Consider the following 22,668-nt stretch of genomic DNA (forward strand, 5'->3'; position numbering starts at 1 on the left):
AAACAAGCATAGAGAAATCATTCTTCTTGAAACGCAGGAAAATAAATACTTCCTATTAAAATGAATTTTGAATCCGGTAATGCATCATTTTTGCATTGGTATAAACCTTCAAGGTAAGGTTCTAAAATCTTGAGGACATTGGCTGAGTTTGTCTTGTGTTTTGAGGTGGTAGACTTTTCTTGACTCTGTGTGGCTTCCTGGGAATGCATGGAGTAGATGTCTGGCAAGGAAAAAAAAATACTCTAAACCTGATCCAAGTGGTTAAAAACCATGGAAGCCATCCAGGAATTCTATGATTCTTAACTCCAATTCTGATAACTCTTATAGTTGTGAATGGAAACTCGCCCGCCATGTTTCTCCCATCTCAACTTCTTTTTTTTTTTAATTTTTATTTATTTATGATAGTCACACACAGAGAGAGAGAGAGAGAGAGAGAGAGAGGCAGAGACACAGGCAGAGGGAGAAGCAGGCTCCATGCACCGGGAGCCCGACATGGGATTCGATCCCGGGTCTCCAGGATCGCGCCCTGGGCCAAAAGCAGGCGCCAAACCGCTGCACCACCCAGGGATCCCCCATCTCAACTTCTTTTTTCTTTAAGTTTTTTTTTTTTTTTTTTTTTTAATGATAGTCACAGAGAGAGAAAGAGAGAGAGGCAGAGACATAGGCAGAGGGAGAAGCAGGCTCCATGCACCGGTAACCCGATGTGGGATTCAATCCCGGGTCTCCAGGATCGCACCCTGGGCCAAAGGCAGGCGCCAAACCGCTACACCACCCAGGGATCCCCCCCCCCATCTCAACTTCTAATGCAGCATCCTAACTTAGATTTTCACTTCACCGCTGATGCTACTTATTCTTTAGCCCAAGAGAAGAAATGCCGGGTCAGTTCTACATATCTTAGGTATTTCAGGTAATGACCTCAAACTGTATTGACTCTTTTATGTCTTAGTAATGCTCGCATGGCTTGGAAGATTTTACATGCATCATTTTCCCATTTAGTGCAATGAATATTTTCTCTTTTACGAGAACATGGCATACGTAATCTATAAGCAAATAAGCAACACCGTACATTTAAACTGCTCCATTGCCCTATTTAGAATTACTTAGTGATGAGAAAGAATCCAGTTACTTCCCAAAGCACCCAGTCAAGTGATAGAATTTTCACCTTGGCAAAAAAATAGTTCAATGAAATTTATATTAGATGCATCTGCCTTGTCTAGTGCTAACTTAAATATTTTTCCACAAGAAATATTATTTCCTCACCCCTGCCTATGGCTTCCACTGATTTTCATATAGTTAGCCTAGGATGGGGATTTCAAGGGTGACAAAATGTCATTTCCATAATAAATGTTACTCTCATATTCAGTTTCAAGGATTTCTCATCAATAATTTAGAAAGAGTTAATAATATATTTATAACACATGCTAGAAGTAGGATAAAATTATTTATAAATGCTCAATAAATGTTTGATAACGCTTTTGCCATCCATGTTATAAATGATAAATAGGTGACTATAGATACCTTGTTAAAAATTAATGCCCCGTGGTTATGGTTATTCTATAATGGCTTGAAAAAAGTTATTAAAAGAGTGAATTAACCTCATACATGTATTCTATAAACCAATTATGGCAAAATATGTAAGCTTTAAAGTGGTTTGTAGGAATTGTTGGCTATTACAGCTAATGATATTTGTTCAGTGCTAGTAATTTACTGCACAAAATGCCCAACACACTAAGATACAGTTTCTCTGTAAATTCTGAATTGGTACTTGCCAAACTTGTATTCATTGCACCCTGAAGTAACTTCCATTTTGAGGAAATTCCATTTAGATCATTTACACTCAAATACAAACTCCAAGCTGCACTTTTATGTAAGGAGAAAGTAAAGGCCGTAGCGTAGGACTGCAGCTGCCTAGGGAGGTTTGGAACTCGGAATTGTCCCTCATTCTGTTGAACTTTTTGGAAGAGAAGCACCGAATACTGAGTAAGAGAGGGCATCTTGCAGATTAGTTGGGTCTACTCTGGGCAGTCATTGGGATTACAGGTCTGCAATCCAGTTCTGTCCCAAATCCCAGAGAGAGGAGCTACATTAGTGGCTGAGTCTGTACACGGTGTGCACCAACCCTCTAGGCAGTCCACCTTATGTATTTATGTGTGTGTATAACACTTCGTAAACTCATCCAGCATGTGTGTTAAAACCACCCAATATCTCTATTTCAGTCCATATCTGATAAAGCCATATTCTTGCTTAACTTTTCCCAATGGCTCCCAGTTGCTTGCAGAATGATGTTTAAACTAATTTGCATTTTAATATAGCTAGGGTGCCAGGATACTAGTTTGGAAGTTTCAGTGTAGACACCAAATATATATCGGTACCAAAGGCATGTGAGACAGACCGATGTGCAGATTTAGCAGGAGAGAGATATAGCTGTGATGTGAATCCAAGCTGCTCCACAAAGGAGAAAGGAGGTTACCACCTCTTAACTCGTGCCTACTGTCAGGAGCATTTCTGGAGACCACTCCAAGGGTTTGCTGTATGTCTACTCATGTACCACAAAAATGAGCAGCTGCATCTAGTGTCCTGAGGCAGAGGGCATCTTGAGAAGGAGTTGTTGCCTCTATCACATCAAAGGCCCATGGATTCTTAGGTACAAAATCTGAAACTCTCAAGAGCGATGCTCATCTGGGTTGATCTTAAAGGACCGCACTTAAGAAATGCTTCGCCAAAGGGCATACAGCTCCAGTGGAGAGGCTGTAGGAGGAACAGCAAGAGTGAAGTAGGAATGGTGGAGGAAGCTTTCCCGAAAGAGCTGGGTTTAAATCGCTGCTACAGGCACTCATTTACCATCCACCCTATGGAATCCGGATTTAGGCAGCCAACAATACTGAGTGTGAACTGCATGGTTAGGGGCAAAGGGATCGGCCGTATCGGGTGCAGTGGGAAATGATTACTGAAGACTTTTCTGTCCACAGCTCTGTGCCAACTTAATGTGCAAAGGAAGTCACACACACCAACCTAGCACCGGCACACTTATCTTTATCAATAAAAACAACCCACAGGTTTCATAGCTGTATAGAAACAGGCATAATGTACAGAGTGACCGTGATATAAAATACATGATGCCACTGGAGTCAATTTAAAGAACCATAACCTGGTAAGGACAGCTGAGTGTTCCTATAGACAAGGAGAAGCGGATGTGAAAGATGCTGGTGGAGAAGAGGAAGATTTAGCAAGGAGAAGTAGACCCAGTGTTCAAGGAAGGATGCATTACATGCAGTGTGTATCATCCCAGCATGTGAGTTCTATGTAGAAATGTAAAGTAGGTTTGCTTTATTGGAGCAAAGACAGATTCAAGACTAAGAAATTTAAGATTTTGAAGAGTCAACTAAAAACGCAGCAATGACCTCTCCTCTGAATTCATATGCCATGCACTATCCAAGCGATTTATTTTGTACCTTCCAAAAACCACCTTTCCTTATTAATAATATTTGACTCTTTGTCTCTTTAATTAAATCATAAGCTTTTGGGGAGCAGAAACTGCCTGCTATTCTTTGCCAGCTCCCAAGGCACCCAGCCCTGGGCTGGGTACCTAACAGGCATCCAATAATTATTTGTGGATTTCAGGATTAGTCACAACATCATGCGACGACGGTCACTTTGTCTTCTTTACTTGACTTTATTGAATGCAGTTGTGGTAATTAATTCAGTCAGGTCAGACCAGGACTCTGGCAGACCATGAAAATGGAAATTAAGGGACTGACTTGAGAAATATGGAGAAAAGCATCAGTAGAATTTAGTGACATGCTGGATAGAATAGGACAGAAATTCAGGTGCCATTTTGGAAAATGCCAAAAGCATCGTTGAGGGCAAAATCACCTAAGCAGGTGCCTTTATGCAATCAGGCAGTGCCACGAAAGATCTAGTTATCACAGGAGGCTTTTTCTCCGTCTCCTTCCTGGCTTGCAAATACTGTCAAGCTACATTAGCACCAAAAGGAGTTAGATTGCAGTGACCTTTACTAATCCCCTGCATTTATGTTTGTACTTTTCTTGCAATAAATGTAACATTACAATTATTAATGTCAGCATTTTCTTTGGAAACAGTGGTGAACTCATTAAGAACACTGCCAGGTGTTGCCAACCCCAGGTGTGAACCTAGTGGTTAGTGAGATGTAAATAACTCTTTATGGAAAATTTGCAGTCTAACGAATTAGCAGCCTCACACAAAGCCAAACTAGTTCCCCGTGATTAGCTTCATTACACCACTAGCTGCTTTTTGTGCAGGTCAAATAAGAAAGTAGCATATGCCCCTCCTTTTAGGATATAAATCAGATTAGCGTCTACCTCATTGCCCACTATTCTCAAAGATATCTGTCAGCCTTTCCACGCAAATGTCGAAAGGTCCACACTGCAGTGCATGTCAGGACACTTGGTGTTATTTTGCCCCCTTTCTCTGAGATCATGCCCTGTTAGCGGTGATGTGTTTTGCCCAACCACTAAGATATTGTCAGACCCTCTGCAGCTCCCATATTACTTGCTATTTCAAGGAATGACATCTGCTGATGAGGAGAGAGACGGACAGTACTTTCAGATCCTTGTTCAACAGCTGCTCGGTGGCTAGCAGCTGTTTTGAGGTTCCTTTCTTGGTTTAGATGCTATTTCCCATTTCTCTTTCTGTAATCTCTGAAACAAATGTCAACGTGATTGTGATATGGAAAAAGCAAGCATTTGGGGATCTTAAAGTCCAGATGAGCAAATCTGCTGTCCTACTCTGACTGCCTCTTGTTATTATTTGACACAATCCTCTAAGACGTCCAGATACACGAACGGTTTGTGGTTTGTCCCCAGCAATGTCATGATGACAGTAAAGATAAAAACATCTCTATGCACCTGGACAACTCTACTAAATATGTGGCACCCGAGAAATACATTTGATTAACGTAGTTTAGACTTGATAATTTTTAAAACCATTATTTTTAATTTTTTCTTTAGCTCAGGTTTGTTTGTGTGTTCTTTGCAATTTGGAGACTGTATTTTACTTATTTGATACTGTTCTCTCTATAGGTGTAGACCATGATGATCTCAATGAAGTATGGTTGTGTTGTAGAAGGCAGGCACCTAGCTGTAAGGTCTTGGGCAAGTTACCGAACCTCTTGGGCAAAGGAGATAAGAACTCCAACCTCATAAGATTGTAGTGAGGAATGAATGGGGTAATATATAATTATCAATTAATATTGACTATATTATGTGTTCAAAAATGCTGGTGTCCTGCTGTTTCAGGGAAAGAGCAATCAATGTAATGCAGTGCATATTTTGATTCTTCAGTAAATACACATTGATTTCAGATAAATTATGTCATTGATGCTCTCTGTATGTTTATATCAATTATCTCAAGTGTCCTCCTGGCCCAATAGCCTCACCTCCACCCACACTGCTCATGGAAAGCGCTCACTATTCAGGAAGACTGGGTGTGTGCCACACGCGAGTAGCCATCTGTCACCACATCTGGAGAAGTCCAGATGCCTCCCTTCCTACAATTTCTGGATAGGTGTATGCAGTTGAGGAAAAGCACTATTTTTAAGGTTAAATTTCCTTATCTATCTAATATGAAAATGATCATGCATACCCTCCCTGTCTTTATAATATTGCAAATATCAATTTAATGAGTACAAAGAGATGCTCTATAAATGATCAGTTTCACCAGGATTAGCCACATAGAGGCAGTACTTGGATCTAGGAGTACTTGAGTTTGTTTGTTCTTGTTTTATATGGGAGATCTAGAAGTACTTGGGTTTGTTTGTTCTTGTTTTATGGTCATTTCTCAGACCAATGCATTTAGGAGATTTTCAAAAAATATTCACCAAGTGAGATGAAAGAAGCGGAATCAACTAGGCAGTCTCCTGAAAGACAGTTTAGAAGTCTGTCTTATAGACTATGAACGTCAATTCAGAAGAAATTAAATACAGTGGGTTTAGGCTTATTGGAAGAATTCATTTAGAAGGAAGTGTTCAGTATTTTTTTTAATTCACAAAATAGTCATATACTTGCTACGTGCCATTGTTAGGTCAGCAGTCCTCATAGTAATCCTATCAGGCTGTCCCCTTCATGCCAAAGAAGAAATGAAGGCAAATGAAGGTTAAGTGCCTTAGCCTTTGATCCACGATCTTCTGGCTTCTAGAGTCCATCCTTATCACCTTAGTCCATCCTTATCACCTTATGTCTGTACATGATGGCTTGTTATGCATGACAGACATGTGTGGGAAAAGCAATGTACAGTGAGGAATAAAAATAATATTTTTAAAAAATTGTAATAAGAGGCAGGAAAACTGTAGCGCTTTGAGAGAAAGCAAGAATTGGAGATTTGCCATATTGAGTAAACGTTTTAGCACAAAAGAAGGTCTTTATCACCAGTTCCTAGTCTACTTGTACACTCCCCCTGTATATCCCTCCTGCTTACACACCCATGATTAATTCATAACTGGTAGTGTTTTCTATGATTGCTTACACTCCATCACTTCCTTTTCTCTCTTCTTACTGTTCTTTCCACAGCATCTCCCTCTCTCATCCCCACTCTTTTCTCCAAGACTGAGTTCAGACATTACCTCCTCTGGGAATGGCTCCCATGTAGTTGGTTCATTTCTTCTCCATGTTTCTGTTGCACATTTTGCAAACTTGATTAGAACAATTGCAATGTGTTGCCTAGAATCACACTTGTCTTTGAAAGCTACATATTGCTGAAAAAATAATTAGCCTTGAAAAAAGCTCCTGAGTTCTCTGCTGAGGGTAAAGGTAATCCGTATTCGAACTTAGCTTTTAAGACTTCATGGATTAATAAAGATTTATAACATCTTGAACATTTTTCAATCTTTCTCTATTATATATTCTCTCCAGTTACATTTTTATATAAGGAAATCTGGGCTCTGAGAAGAAAAATGAAAAAAAAAATCTCAAATTTATAGAACTTTTAAGTGATAGGATTAACTCCTACTTGGGTACACATTAATAAAATAATATTAGCAACAAACGGGTAATATTTATTGATGGTTCACTTATGGGTGAACTATGTGGGTAGGAAGGGATAGAGGGAACTCCTCCATTTCTTCCATGTAAAATCCTGGGAATAACTGTTAGACTACAACTATGATTTCCATCATGCAGGGAGCAACAAATGAAGAGTGTATATGAGAGATCTAGGAGTACTTAGGTTTTTGTTTGTTTTTATTTTTTTTAAGATTTTTATTTATCAGAGAACAAGCAGGGGGCAAGAGCAGAGGGAAAAGGAGAAACAGACTCCCTACGGAGCAGAGAACCCAATGTAGGGATGGATCCCAGGACGCCAGGATCATGACCTGAGCTGAAGCCAGATGCTTACCCAACTGAGCCACGCAGGCACCCCTATGAGTACTTGTGTTTAACATTTTATTTACACCATCTTAAGAGAGAAAGTAAAGACTTGTCTTATTTGAAACAAGCATCCAGGTTGTGTTATCCGTGCAAACATTGCCAACAAGATACTGCCTTTCTACAATCAAATAAATAAGGGTTAGCAGAGGCACTATGGTTAGATGAAGATTTTAGCAGTATCTCCGGCCTTTGCTCTTCTAATCCCTAGGAGGAAAAGTCATTAATAAATTCTTCAAAAGCTTTTTTTCCTCCCCTTTAGTCCTCAAATCAAAGGTAACATCAAACTATAGGCATATTGTACTTGGTAATTGCAGAGCTAGAGGACAGGGATGGAGTAGGAAATCCGATCAGATAGCATGACAGCTTATTCATGGTGCAGTAGCAGGTTAATCTGTAAGGTAAAGATGCGCATATTTATTCAACAGACTATAGATACTTCTTTTCATATGAATATGCAGCAAATCAGGGGAATTTTGGCTTTAAAGGACAGTTTACCAAATTCCAAGCCTCTTCTTCCACAAAAGGCGGAGAAACATTCTGAGAACCTTTTTGGGCATGACTTTGGTGTATTTGAGGCTTATTTACCTCACCAGAGACCTGTGCCTAAGTGACAACCATGGTTTTATGTAAATCAATTCATTTAGAGATCATTTTTCTTTAAAATATTTTAGAAACATCCTCATCAATCCTGCTCTTCCTTTTTAGTAGAAAGGAGCGGTACAAGAAGAAAAAGTAGTTGTGCTAGTTCAAGTAGCAGGGTCAGCAAGTGCCATGTTTAATGGATTTTTTTTTTAAACATCTTTATGATGGTACCCATTGCTCATCCCGTGCTTCGGTAGTTCAGAAATATGGCAATTATTAGCCAAATAGATAGGGTCCCAGGGCTGTAAATGTACAGTGACTATAATTTTCCAAGCATTAGAGCCCATATCCTGTTGTCCTCGGTACTTGGAGGTCACCAGCACTTTATTCCAGTATTTACATGTAATTTTTTTGTGACGAATGAACATGAGACCTTTAATGGATTCCATAATGCCCGTTCTGTATTTAGGTTCGTTCTGTACTTGCCTCTTAAAGGGTTCATTTTCATGAAAGCAGATTTGTATGGGGGTAAAGGCTGGGGGCCGGTGCACAGGATGAAGACTGATTTGGATCCAGTGGGAAAATATGGCTTTTAGAGATGAGATGTACATTTATCCTCTAATCAGAGGGCATGAAGGCTGAAGAAATGTTATTTAAAAAGTGAGGTGATGCATTTTATGTTCATTATTAAAGAAAACTTGTACTGTATTTTAATTTATCATGTTGCCTTAATGAAGCTGGGCTAATTTCGTATCTTATTTTTTTAAAATAATCATAAAGAGAAGTATATATCAAAATGAGTAATTTTATTAGATCTCATTTACTTACAAGTTAATCCTATTAAAACGCCAATTTATATAATCTTTATGCATTCATGCAGAGCAATAATTACCATCTATCCAATTAATATTGCAAATCATTTTATTTGAAATAAAATAGAACATTGACAAGAAACAAGTAAATAATACTTCTCATCTGCCAAGCTACTACTTAGCATTTTAAAGCAAATTGTATTAAGCTTTCCAGGAGTGTTCTATGTAAGTAAGATAGTCTGTAAAAGTAAGATGTTTCATTGGAATGTCTTTGTTCCTTCCGTCATTAGGATATTCTTTAGGGTATAATTGCCGCAATGTGTGATTTTTCATAAATAGTATATGATGTATTCTATAGCATCGAGATGAAATTTGTATTTAAATATGCAGAGAGATAGACTAGTGTGTAATGTTTGTTTCCAATTTGTTCTTTCTTAGCACAGCAGGACGCTAATAATAGGGCAGGGGAAGGATACAATGACTTCTCAAAGTAGCTTCCAACACTTGTTTTCTGCTTCCTCTGATAGGAGGTGGGAGGTCAATTGAAACACAAAGGAATAATTTTGAAACACAAATAATGTGTTTATTCCAAACATTCATGTATTTGAAATTGACCTTTTTTTTTTTTTTATGACTTTTGGCAAATCGTTACTACATTTGAGCTAATTTTTCTATTGGTGGTCTTTAGTACACCATAGACTATGAGGGGCTGCTGGATAATTTTTAGTTGTCCTCAAGCTAATTGCGCATGAAAGTCATGGCAGAAGAGTGTGCCAGACTGGAGTCCCCACGGTTGTTTCTTCCAGTTATCGTTTTGAGAAAAGTCCATTCTATGACCTTACACAAGATGTGAAACTTGCCTAGCTACATCCCTTCGTAATAGCCAGGGACATCCACAGACCTTCTATTCTGCCAAGGGGATTGAAAAATAAATAAGTATATGAATATTTAAATAAGATCATTACACACTGCCACTGGTACCCTGAAGGAAATAAACGTGCTTCTCTGAGAGATAATAAAGAGGGTAGATCCATTTCAGATCATGTCTCAGGACAGTATCGGATGGAAACATGTAAGTGCAGGGAACAGAGAGATTCAAAACCATGACATATGATAATATCTGATCAGCTTCCCTCTCAAGCTTGTTATAAGATTGATCTGAGGTCACAGTTGTGAAAGAACATGAAAAATTGAAAATGAAATATATATGTACAATGCTGTGAATATTTAAGAAGGAGTAGAAAGATGGTTTTCCTTCCCCATCACTCAGTACACTATCTGCATATGACCAACATTAGCTTCCAGCTAGGGTAGGCACGGGGTTGGGACAGGAATCTGGAAATCACAACAAATCTAAGAACTTTGTTTGATGATGCAATTTGGCACCCTATGATACCACCTAAAGTCTAGCTCTGTTGTTCTAGTTTATAAAAGCATTCGGTTTAATGGTACTTTTTAATATACTAAAATCCATTATGATATAAACACATGCTATTTTTCATATTCCTAAATTTTATCATAGGGTTATTTAAGTTTTTAAAGATTTAATAAACGCTAATAGAGAAAGGCAAGCAGAGGCAAAAAAAATTTTTTTTTAACAGCAGGGCCCATTTAATTTAATCTTAGAATACATGATTTATCCTTAAAGAGAGATACTGTTAGAAAAAAAATGAAAAACATTGTTCATGGCCATATGTTATTGTAAAACAGCATATTTGAATATTTTAAAGACACTAAATTTGGTCCAAATCAAAGTAGGCTTTTTTCTTTTGTTGACAGTATGAAGCATATGCTGGGAATATGAGCCATAATTAAGCAGTAAGACACAACAGGGTGTGTGTGTTGTGTTGGGAATGTGCCATGTACTGGGTGTGTAAAATGTGAGGCCAAGAAGAGAGAAGCCCACAGCCACTGTGGTGGTGGCAAAATTCCAACCCAACATATGAGCATATGCCTTGCAGCATGCTTTTGCCATATTAACATGCCCTTATTATGAATCATGTTACTTTATATTATAAGAACATTTTAAGCCGTTATACTTTGGGCCAAACCCAGAAAAATGAAAATTCCACAATGAGACCTTTTCCCTTTCTTGTGTATTAAAGGGTTTGCTTTACCTTATTTCCTGTGTTTTAAAGGTATGCTTCGGTTGTGGATATAGCTTCACTATTGAATACCGAGTAGGCAACTGAGAACAGAGGTGATCTGAACCCAACAGGGAAATGCTAACTCACAGATAAACCTTGAACACTCCCACACAATTGAAAACTGAAGTCATTTGTTTTGCTTCTCCAATTTCAGGAAATAGGTTTGACCCTCTGAAGTTCTTAAATAAGACAAACATAAATCTTGTTCCAAGGATCCCTTGAGCTTTTAAAGATGGTACAGAAAGTAAGAGAACGGAGTTGATATCAAATTTACCATTCTTGTTACATTTTCAGGGATATATTTGGAGAAATGGAAAGAACCCAATGTTGCCTTTTACTTTAATTAACATTGTGGTGTTGATTTTAAGAATTGGTAAATGACATAGGTATATTATATGTCTTTCAACCAGCCGTTTAAAAATGCATAGTGGCAAGGGATAGACATTAAGGGAGAGAAGGAATATTGTTTTGAGATGAGAAGCCTAGGAACACACCCTGAGGGTATAAGGTACCATTGTTATTCTGAGAAAGTAGATATATGTCTTTCTAGTACATGAATTGCCCAGTAATGGCAGTGGGTAGAACAGAGTACACATAATTGATAATAAAGCTACATGTAATCTGAGTTGCAGAATATTTTTTATTATATATCTTTGTTCAGTTAGGAGGGACCATAATTAAATGAGACTCTATTTGTGGCCATATACAGTATTCAAAATGCCAATTGCCTTAGAAATAGGATGAATAATGACCTTGATGTAGCCTGAGAAAGTTAAATATAAGCTTCTTGTACAATGCATTCATTTGGGGAAATCTGTTATAAAAAGTGGAAGAGAAAAGAAACAGGAAAATATCAAACTATGCCAAACTTTATATTGTATTTTCTAGAATGTTTACATTTTTAAAATAAAGTTCTTATAATATTGTCGTAATTAAAAATCTTGAGATATACTGTGAATCCAAAAAGTATATAACACATGTAATCTATTTGCAACATAATATTTACAAATGCATGAAAAAAGAACAAGTTCTTTTTTTAGGATGCTTAAAAGATTTCAACAGATTAGAAAATTCACAGGGGATTGCTTTATAAAGAAGGAATAGGCCAAGTGCTATAGAAACAGAAACAAAAACTTAAAGGAGGGAACTTTTGCTCATTATTGGAGAAGTAGAGGCAGTCTCTTTGGAAGGGGGGTGGTAGTTTAGGTGTAGATGGGCTATGGATAGGTAGGGAAGAGGTAGTTTGGATGGTGATCATATGATATTTAGAAGAGTGACCATGAAGGGTAGGGTGGAGTCGTAGGGGATAGTTTTAGGTTTGGTTTGTCCTGGAAGTGGATGGCTAGAAGGTTGGAACGTTATAGAAGGAAGGGCTCCTGTGAGCATTGCTTCTGATTACCTACCTTTCAGAGAACTGCAGTGCTCCCATAATTGGTGGTTGGCTTAAAGATCCAGTTAGAGTGACCCCAGCCTTGAATGTGAATTTGCTGACTTGATAGTCCACTGCATTTTTCAAACTGTGAACTGACTCAGAAGAAGAATGAAGAAGTATTTTATTTCAGCAGCTAGAAAGCCTATGAAGGATTCCACTTGAGGTAGGATGGAGAGAAACAATTAACAAAGTTTCTGAAGGTTGTATGTGTGAAGAATTGAGCACTTTGCTCAGGTTGTGTCAGCCAGTTGCAAAAGCATTGAAATACATTCGTGAAGATAGATGTGTAATAGATTATTAAGAGGATATTTTGATTATGTGGTGATTTTATGTAGGTCATGAAACAGTGTAAGATAATTTCTAGACTCAAGGATTTGAAGATCTAATCCACCTGAGAAACTTTATTTTCTCATGCTTGAAGGGAACCTCTCCGTACATCTGAACTTGTGTTGTCTTCTCTCTCAAATATAGATAATGATCTTGTGAAAAATAATGTGTTTCCAAAGGGATAAAGAAATCATTAGAGGGACATGGGGAAATAAGATATTTTTATGTGTAGATGTACTTATCATTTTAAATCAAAAAGAAAAGAAAAAGTAGTCATTGGTAGAGGGAATAGAATAATAATCATGAATACCTGTAAACCCAAAAGGAAGTCCAGACTTTAAGATTTGGGACTAAGCTACATCTGACATTTGAGGAGAGTGAAAATTCAAGGAAAGGTTTCCTTTATGGAAACCCATGTTCTGATAGCATCTATTATCACAGTTGTCTTAAATATCAGATCTGACTGATGAAGTAAAGATGCTCCTATAGAAGTTTGTGTTTTGGATTAGAGCCTCTGTTGTCTTGAACTCCTTTTGGATGGCCATGTGTATGTCAGTGACCTTGCTCCTTATTTCCCATGGAGTGGCTCAAGCTTGGGGGAAAATGGGTATATGCAACTAGTGACACCACTCACTTCCCTTTCTTTGTAGTACTGTGAGAGCAACCAAAGAGTATTCCTGTTTAAAAATACAGAACTCCTCCTTGGGTATTTCCAATGATCAGGAAGGAAATGAAAGTAAACAAATGATTAAGAAACAAACTGAGGAGAAAGTATTTTGAGGTCAACAAGCTGAAAAAGAGATCAGTTGTTGCAAAATAGTTGCTCTTAGTGGCATAAGTCAGAAGTAAGTCTGTTATCACCGAAATGTTGTTTCTGTGTCACATTAGCTTGTATTCTACTATAGCAGATTTGAAACTGAAATGTCCATTGGAAAATAAAAGGAAATTGTTCATTCTTTATTCACCATAACTGAGCCTGAAAATCTCAAGCAGCACTGCTCAGATGGAAAATGCCACAGGAAAAAAAAAAAAAAAACAGTGCTGGTCTAGTTCAAGTAGCATATGTGAAGCATTTGCTAAGCAAAATATACCTTTCAAATATGCTTGAAATATAAACAGTGAGATGGAGATATTTTATAACTTTGTTGTATTTCAGAATTGTCTAAATTTAATGCAGGCATCTGAGGCCTATTAAACTCCTAAACATGAGTTTATTTGAGGACGGTTTAAAATATTTTATAACTCCTGAGATTTAAGGATATTTTTGTGACTACATAGGTAATTTCATATCATTTTTAACATTGAACTCATTGTTGCAGTAAAGCTTGGAGAAGACCTTGCTCAGACTATAAGAAGTGTTCAGATAATGTAGTAAAGACATTGATGGCCACAGTTTATTAGCAGCTATTAGGTGCTGTGGTGTTAGGTGTTTCCTCATGTGCATTGATTATGTATAGCCTCAGTGTTTTATTTTTGTTTGCTAGATCTGGCAAATCTACTACTAGTAGAAATAAGAAAATTAAAGTCAAAGAGTTGGGGAGAAGTAAACTGGGACAGGAACCAAGGTTTTTCTTTCTTTTTCCTTTTTTTTTTCTTTTCTTTCAGAGCCTATATTTTAACTTCTCTAATTCAGCCAGTTCTCATGAATCAATGCAAAAATTCAATGTGCAGAAAAACAAAATGGCAAAAAAAGATGGGCAGAATTTGTCTCATTGATAACGACTTTCCGATACTGTTAACTTGAAGAAAAGTATAGTCTAGTTTTCTTTGAATTTGGATTTGACATATTTATTATGCCTTTGGAGGAGGATAGGTTTCCCTTCAACTTGATTTGAATAGACACTGAATAAGCACAGCTGTTTCACGTTAACTTTGTCACAAAGAAGAATGCGTGCAAAGTTTCAAAAGAGAAGGCACAGAAACTCTGGAGAGAGATGGAGAGGAGGAATAGAATTCTAGCACTATGGAAAAGGAACATGTTCTTACCACAAAGCCCACCAGACTGAAGGTCTTATATGAAAGATATGAATGCAGTAATAAATATTCAGTATGTGCCTGCAATGGGACCAGAAGTGCACTGTTAACTGTGGAATTAAAAACATGGAGGCTAAAGCATGACTCTTGCCCACACGCGGCTCAAAAGAGGTATGTGCTTGAGACAACAATATAGGACCTTAGGGCGGAGGGGGTTGAGATGATGGGTTCCAGAAACAGAGAGTCTGGATGGAATCCCATTCCCTGCTCCTTCACTTACTAGCAGTGTGTCCCTCTGATCAGTCTCCTCATCTGTTAAATGGAGATAATAATTCTTCTGGGAAATATAATTTTAAAATAATAATAATAATAATAATAATAATAATAATAATCTGCCAACCCAGTAAACCTCCCTACAAATGTAAAAGAGAAAGAGAACAGTTTCATTATCATATAGACCTTAAAATGGAGTGTGATGCATGCACATCATAGGTAAATCCCATAAAGAGATTGCAAAGACAGAGAAATCTCACCTGTTTACATAGCCAAGCAGATGCAACTCATTAAGTGCATGTTCTCAAGATCAATGTGAGATGATTTGGCAACACCTTTGGTCACACATAGTCCCACCTAGATTTACCTGGTGATTGTGGTTACTGTTTGCATTAGTTAATTGGCTTTCTCTAAAGGAAAAATAAGCTTCTTATGGTTTTAAGGCAGAGGGTATTTGTGTAGCTTGGAACAGAGCACCTGCTGAAGTTAGGCTCCTGCCTTCCCACTGGAACTGGGATACGGGGGACTATCTTCCTCGGTGAATAAATTCCAAGGAAGTGATTCTCAGGTCCTTGAAAAATGATATCCCTAACTCCTGTACTGCTGGGATAGGGTTTATTTAACTTAAAAAAAAAAAAAAGATGTGCATACACTTCGACCAAGGAGACAACTTAGAATTACAAGTCTCCTTAAGTATATGCTCTATGAAAAGGGGGAGAGGAGACTATCCCCTCATTTTCAATAGGAAAATTTAATCCTCTTATTTTTAATTTATATTTGTCCTTATACATACCAAATAGGGGAAGGAAGGTGTTTGGTACAGTGACTGGGATAGCATAAAAGTCGAAAAATTATTGCTATTTTTATTAATATTACTGTTGATTTATATATGTATATAAATCAATTTATATATAAATTGATGATAGTACAGTAATAATACTGATAATCAATGATAATACATTAAGTTGATAATATATGGTTGTATAATCACCAATATATATCAACTGTGTAAATACATATATGTAGAGTAAGCCCCAAGAAGAACAGAGTGCTAGAGTTGTCAGGATGGTGTTAGAATATCAGCTGTGAGGGGCTCCTGAATGGCTCAGTTGGTTTAGTGGCTGCCTAGGTCATGATCTCAGGGTCCTGGGATCTAGCCCCACATCAGGCTCTCTCCTCAGTGGGGAGTCTGCTTCTGCCCCCCAACTCCTGCATACACAGACTCACTCTCTCTCTCTGTCTGTCTCTGTCTCTCAAAAAATAAATCTTAAAAGAAAACAATTGTGAATGGGCCTAGAGCTAATTGCTAGAGAGCTGCAGAGTAGAGAGAGATGGATTACAAAAAAAAAAAAAAGTGGTGGTGGGGGAATAAAACTTTCAAATATGGATGAAAATATATCTGCCAGGAGGTTAGATTGGGAGAACACAAATAAATGAGTCTGACCTAAAGGCAAGGTTGTGTTTGGGGATAGTAAGAGCAATGATGCTGAGAAATTTTGATGAGAAGTATTTCTAGAAATATTTTAAGATGAACTTTACAATTGATGAAATGAGAGAGTATCCTGTTGGGGAGGGTAGAGGGGGAAAGCAATGTGCTGAAAAAAAAAATTAGTATGTTAAGTCTCTCCTTGAGGTGTATGTAAAATGAATTTTGTGAAAGCAAGATTCTCAGGTGCATTGTATGTCAAGTAACCTGTGAGCTAAGATAAGGTCCCAGCTAGGTGATAGCAGATGAAATGGAATGTTACATTCAATGTCAGGACAGGGGAAAGGAAGGAATCAGAATGACAGAAAAGGGGTCAGCCCATTTCCTAAAGCCCTCACTCCTGCTACCTAAGGAGTGAGGGCTTTAGGAAAATAAATAAATAAATAAATAAATAAATAAATAAATAAATAAAGGGCACCAGGACACTGCATTTCCTTATGTAAAACTTTGAGCCAGAGATGAGAAGCAAGGAATTGGACAAAAGCTCCAAAAAGAAGGGCAAAACCAGTATTTTTAAGTTGATCTATTGTATATCAATTGATGAATTGACCTAATGCAACAAATATTAAATTTATAATGTACCTATATGTCCATAAATCAAAGTCCTGCCCACAAATTCCTAGGAACAGTTAGTCACAGAGCCTTTCATTTGCCCCCAGGTGGCCTTCCCCTCCTCTCTAAATCTGGTCATTGGAAGCTAGCTAGCTACAGCTGTAGAAATGAAGATGGTGAACGATGAGAGGCAGAAGGTTCTCATGACTCCTGAAAACCTTGCATGTGTCCGCACCGGGATTCTGCAATCACTTGGAAGACAAGAGTTATTTTCTTTTTTTAGTCATTGATTTACCTCAGGACCAAGCACTTGGTCTGATGCTGGTTCTCCATGAAGGTTTGTTGAACTGAGCCGTGCAGTTGGACCAGTGATGGATGGAGCAGCGTGTCCACTGAGAATTACCACTCAGCAGAGTGGTGGGGGGGGGGAGCAAAGGTAATCTGGTGCAGATTCCCAAGTAACACCATGGGTGACACGGATGGATACTTACTGAGTTAGAGCTCTGCGAGTATCAATGTTTCTAGAAAAGAGTTGAACAGAACGAGAGTAGGACCAAAGACAGCGGAGAGTGGAGTGAATACAAAATTAGGCTTTGTGTGCAGTGCTCAGTAAAATGTCAGAAGAAAGGAGAAGTTTGTTTTGAAAAACTGTAAAATAACTCCACTCCATTCAACTCTCTATTTGCAATTTAAGGGGATTTCTCCAGTCACTCTTCCCAGCAAGAATTGTAGGCACCTCATTAAGCTGCCTCTAAATTGTATTGTATGAATATTTTATAAGGCAATTTTGTTCATCTAATCATCATATTGAGATGGATTAAAGAGAAGAGGAGGATTGGTTCATTTCAGATATCTGTACTATTTGTTGTTGTTTTTTAAAGAAACTTTCCCTTCCTCTACAGAATTGGATTTCATTATTCTAAGGACATTCATGCTTTATTCAGAATTTTCTGCCTATTTGAATTGGCAAATTCAGTACCAGTCCCTAACAATGATGTCTCAGAGGAACTTTCTCTTTCGATGTTGTCAATTTTTTTTCTTTCTTTTCCATCATAGAGGGAAAAAAAAGTCATAATGCCAAAGTGCCACTGGCTTTGGCAAAACATCTGTCCACTACAGAAAAGTTCAAACTCTTAAAATTTTTACAAGGATCTGTCCCCCTTGCTAAGAAGAATAAGAATCTTCAGTGAGAGCTCTATGGTCAATATTCAGGGTGGTATTTCTTTTCCATTTTTCAATAATCCCGTGAACCCCTTACACTATTTCCCTTTGTTTAGAGATCGTAATTTGATTTCTAAAACTCAGAAAGAAAACCAACAAAGACGAAGGTAGTGACTGGATTATCTAGTAATATTGAGAGGATTTAAATAAGAAAGAAGAAAAAGAGGAAGATACTTTTTTTTTTCAAAAACTAACCTTTTTAAAAACCCCAGCACAAACTAAAATTCTTTCTGTTACTGACCCAAGACTTAGTATAATATTCTAAGTTAAACACCTAAACTTTTTCTAGATGGGGATTTTCCCATCATTTATTAAAGTAAACATTTTCCTTGAGATTTATGTTGTGATTTAAAATGATTTTATGCTTTTGGTGACCCACTCTCCTTCAGCAATTTGGAATGAAAACCAAGGAAGTAGCAGCCCCAAGTCCTTAGCTGTCTAGAACTCATCTGTCTTGATTTACTTTCTGGATCTTTTACTCATCTACACGGTGTTACTTTCAGAGAACTAGTCAGGAATGACACCTTGTGCAGTGGAGGGTGGTGACAGGTCTAAACTTCTCAAGAATCTGATAATATTTAGCAAGAAGACAAGGTTTGGAGACAGTAAAACATGACTGGTTATCATTTAAAAAGCATTTCACTCAGGCACCGAACACAGAGCAATGTTTGTATAGTACAGGTAGGCAAGTTTGGAAAGAGTATACTGAATAAGAAATTTAATAATTTTAATTATGCAAAATTGTAATGAATACACTCAGGAAATAGCTCTTCCATAATCTTCAGCAGCTGGTAGAACAGTTATTTTCCATGGAACTCATAACATTTGAAATGAGGCCTGTATGTGTAAAGTGTTTAATTCATTTTAATGAAATATAAATTATATTACTTTTAATAGATACAATACAATAATATTTGTATATTTGCTTGCAAGATATTAGAAGCTTATGACTACAAGATTTGAAAATTTGAATATACAATATACATGCATTATATATTAAATATATATGTATCTTATATGACATAAACCATTTCTGTTTGCTAAATTATCTTATAATTATCTCAAAATGTTACATAACAAAGTTACGTGTGTGTGTGTGTGTGTTTTCTTCTTTTCAAGAATCTTAAATGTAACAATTGGCTGCATACAAGGTACTTACCCAGTCTCTACTAAAGCTTGCTTTTCTTACCAGCAGATATTTTTAGGCTCAATTTTTTTTTCATATATATTTTTTTAATTAATTTTTATTGGTGTTCAATTTACCAACATACAGAAAAACACCCAGTGCTCATCCCGTCAAGTGTCCATCTCAGTGCCCGTCACCCATTCCCCTCCAACACCCGCCCTCCTCCCCTTCCACCACCCTTAGTTCGTTTCCCCGAGTTAGGAGTCTTTATGTTCTGTCTCCCTTCCTGATATTTCCCAACATTTCTTTTCCCTTCCTTTATATTCCCTTTCACTATTATTTATATTCCCCAAATGAATGAGAACATACACTGTTTGTCCTTCTCCGATTGACTTATTCACTCAGCATAATACCCTCCAGTTCCATCCACGTAGAAACAAATGGTGGGTATTTGTTGTTTCTAATGGCTGAGGAATATTCCATTGTATACATAAACCACATCTTCTTTATCCATTCATCTTTCGATGGACACCAAGGCTCCTTCCACAGTTTGGCTATTGCGGCCATTGCTGATAGAAACATCGGGGGGCAGGTGTCCCGACGTTTCATTGCATCTGAATCTTTGGGGTAAATCCCCAACAGTGCAATTGCTGGGTCGTAGGGCAGGTCTATTTTTAACTCTTTGAGGAACCTCCACACAGTTTTCCAGAGTGGCTGCACCAGTTCACATTCCCACCAACAGTGTAAGAGGTTCCCTTTTCTCCGCATCCTCTCCAACATTTGTTGTTTCCTGCCTTGTTAATTTTCCCCATTCTCACTGGTGTGAGGTGGTATCTCATTGTGGTTTTGATTTGTATTTCCCTGATGGCAAGTGATGCAGAGCATTTTCTCATGTGCATGTTGGCCATGTCCATGTCTTCCTCTGTGAGATTTCTCTTCATGTCTTTTGCCCATTTCATGATTGGATTGTTTGCTTCTTTGGTGTTGAGTTTAATAAGTTCTTTATAGATTTTGGAAACTAGCCCTTTATCTGATATGTCATTTGCAAATATCTTCTCCCATTCTGTAGGTTGTCTTTTAGTTTTGTTGACTGTATCCTTTGCTGTGCAAAAGCTTCTTATCTTGATGAAGTCCCAATAGTTCATTTTTGCTTTTGTTTCTTTTGCCTTTGTGGATGTATCTTGCAAGAAGTTACTGTGGCCGAGCTCAAAAAGGGTGTTGCCTGTGTTCTCTTCTATGATTTTGATGGACTCTTGTCTCACATTTAGATCTCTCATCCATTTGAGTTTATCTTTGTGTATGGTGAAAGAGAGTGGTCCAGTTTCATTCTTCTGCATGTGGATGTTTTTAGGCTCAATTTGCTTGGATTTTTATGTCCTTAGCCTATGAAGTATATGCTGGGTCAATCTGTTTATATCTTTATGAGTTTCTAACAAATTCTGAAAGAAAAATATAATTAATAGGATCAGAAGTCTCATAAGGGGTATCTGGAACTGTGGTTTTTTTCTCTGTTAGATATCTGATTGTTTTGGTGTAAGTAGCTCTTATTTCTGGGATATTAACTACATGAAATAAGCAGCCTTATTTTATTTTGCTAAATAGTGTGATGTTCCTATGCAGTTTACATGTATTTAAGCTCAAGCTAAAAAAAAAAAATCAGAAGAAAATACAGTGAAAGCAAAATATACTGCACAGGATACCAGTCACTGTGTAGTCAAATGAGTCACAGGAGTAGAAGCCCTAGAACCTACCCATCCCCACCCTTTCCATGAGTGGAAACTGGATTTGATGTCCTTGGATAGAAAGTTAACAGAACTTGATGGAAAGACTGGTTTCAAAAACTGAAAGAATTTCCTGACCATTGGAAATACCTTCCCTTAAAATATAGGACTGATCATGAGTATTTACTGACGTTACGATGCATAGGACACTGCCAGATGTTGACCGAGAGCCAACATTTCCTGCCTCCAGTAGGTTTACAAATTCAGTTTTATGAGAAATGATACAGGGAGGGAATTTGCTTTGGGGAAGGAGATGGTAAGTTATATTTTAAGTGTAGTATGAGCTTTAAAGCAGTGGCAGACGTGGTTTTAGGAGTTCTGATAGTTGAGGAAGACATAGGGCTGGTGTTCACACTGAGAGCCATTTCAGCAGACCTGGACTATGAAGGTAGAGAAGACAAAGAAAAAGCAACCATGTAAAGACTGGTTCTTTGTATGGCTGACAGGAGAATGGGCGTAGCTTTTGGACAAAGAGTCAGATCAGAACTGGGTAGATTGAACCCTAGCTGAAATATTAAATCTCTCAAGCAAGTCTGCAGGATGCCAATATATTGAACAATGATCCCTGCTGTTCTCCACATTGGCTGACCCTGTAAGTCTCTTTCTTGATGGAGCTTCTTAATTCTATCCAGAAATCCTCCTTCGATTACAAATCATTATACCGTAGCTACCTCAGAGTCAATATAGAGTCCGATGCCCTAATCTTCAGAGGGCTTTTAAGAAGGCAGCTCCTTTCTCTTGATCATATACCTCAATGGATGCCCTACTCCAGCCATGCTACCATTTCCAATGATAGTTCAAACTCTAATAGAAAACCTGAGAAATCACCTTCACTCAGGGGTAAGTTTGGCTGCTTGTTTTTTTAGGGTGATGCTATGTTTACGTGCCCATTAAGCTTGAAGAAAAAAAAAAAAAGTTATACCTATTTATGTGTTTGACATTTCTCAACACAAAGAGAAAAGTGACCAAATATTTAGAGTTCTTAAGAGTAATGACAGATTCTGAGTATGCATGGATAAACAGAAAATAGGCAATTGCCTGTTTATGTAAATATTGAGATATATTAGGCTAAAACAGTATGCTTAAAAGAAATCTTACATTTCCAATTGATAGCCTATATATAGTAGGTTATGAAGTTACTTCTGTGCTTATGCAGGTTTCAGTAGAAAGGTTTTTGTGACTTAAACAACTATCACTCTATTTCAGTTTTTTATTTTATTATATTTAATGCCTTATGGCAAAGAACACTAGGAAATAAGATGTTGCTTACAGTAAAAGCCCATTTCCTGGTAACTCAGTGCACTCCAGATTTAGCCATGGATCTAACACCATCCACCCCCTCCCATGATAAGATAAATTTTTCAAACCATAATCTAGAAAATATCTAAATTATCTTTAGCTTTTATTCATTTTATTGTCCTAATCCATGGCTTGGCCTAATATACTGGAGATATGATAAAATTTTTCATCTCCACATTTATGAAAAATCAATAGCAGGAAGTCAGATAGACAGATTTTAAATTGGTGTCTAGAGGAATTCCTCAGTGCCCTCTTC

General features: G+C 37.5%; 1 pseudogene; it reads left to right on the plus strand.

The window, feature by feature from the left end:
* The first annotated feature begins 2,671 nt into the window (after window positions 1–2,671).
* LOC121489508 overlaps window positions 2,672–22,668 on the plus strand; it is a 97,018-nt pseudogene continuing 77,021 nt past the window's right edge.

Source organism: Vulpes lagopus, chromosome 4 (assembly GCF_018345385.1).
Source record: "Vulpes lagopus strain Blue_001 chromosome 4, ASM1834538v1, whole genome shotgun sequence".
NCBI lineage: Eukaryota > Metazoa > Chordata > Mammalia > Carnivora > Canidae > Vulpes > Vulpes lagopus.